This window comes from Penaeus monodon, chromosome 29 (assembly GCF_015228065.2).
Source record: "Penaeus monodon isolate SGIC_2016 chromosome 29, NSTDA_Pmon_1, whole genome shotgun sequence".
NCBI lineage: Eukaryota > Metazoa > Arthropoda > Malacostraca > Decapoda > Penaeidae > Penaeus > Penaeus monodon.
In genome coordinates this window covers 31,067,155-31,067,829 of record NC_051414.1, presented here as the reverse complement: position 1 = coordinate 31,067,829, position 675 = coordinate 31,067,155, and the positions used below count along the sequence as shown (strand labels likewise).

The 675-nt window shown below is 26.4% G+C and overlaps 1 protein-coding gene across 1 annotated transcript in view; it reads right to left on the bottom strand.

Moving 5' to 3' along the window:
- The window catches only part of LOC119592145 (CDK2-associated and cullin domain-containing protein 1-like), a gene marked incomplete in the record, with an annotated part of 6,988 nt that overhangs the window by 3,323 nt on the left and 2,990 nt on the right, over nucleotides 1-675 (bottom strand).

The window sequence follows — 675 nt, the reverse complement described above, 5'->3', positions numbered from 1 at the left end:
CAGAATTTAAAAATTATCAAAAATACAGGTTTTACCAAAACACCAAAAAAAATTTAAACTCCACACTCATTTACAAATTTCTTTTAATTATTCTTGTTGCTATTAATCTGTACATTTGCTTACCCACTTCAGAAAGTTACAAGTCATATGCCTATATATAAGCAATATGTGGTGTAAAATATGTAGAAATCATTATTGTCATCATCATAGATATTTTATGGTCAACATTACTGCTATAAATCTTTTATATAATTTATTCCATGGATGTTAAGATACATCTAAGCATATGAAACTAATATCAATGGTACCACTGTTCATTGTTAACTAGCTTCTATGATAAGGCAGATTTCCAAACTGTTAGATAGTTTAATATATCATTTAGCTCTTTTTCTAATAGATCTTTATAAAAAAAATCATGTAGTCCATCTAAAAAATGGAAAATGGTTGGCCAAATACAATAAATGCATATTAACACCAATCTTTCTGATAATCTCATGTATATTATTGTATACTTTATTATTCTATATAATTTTAACTCCTCATAGTCTCCTTGATTTTTTCATTTCCAGCTCTCACACATGTGGCAAGACAAAATTTCAATGAAAGGTACATTTATTAAAGCTGGGAGAAATATATATCATAATAAATACCTTGTCCTATGATAAATATTATGAT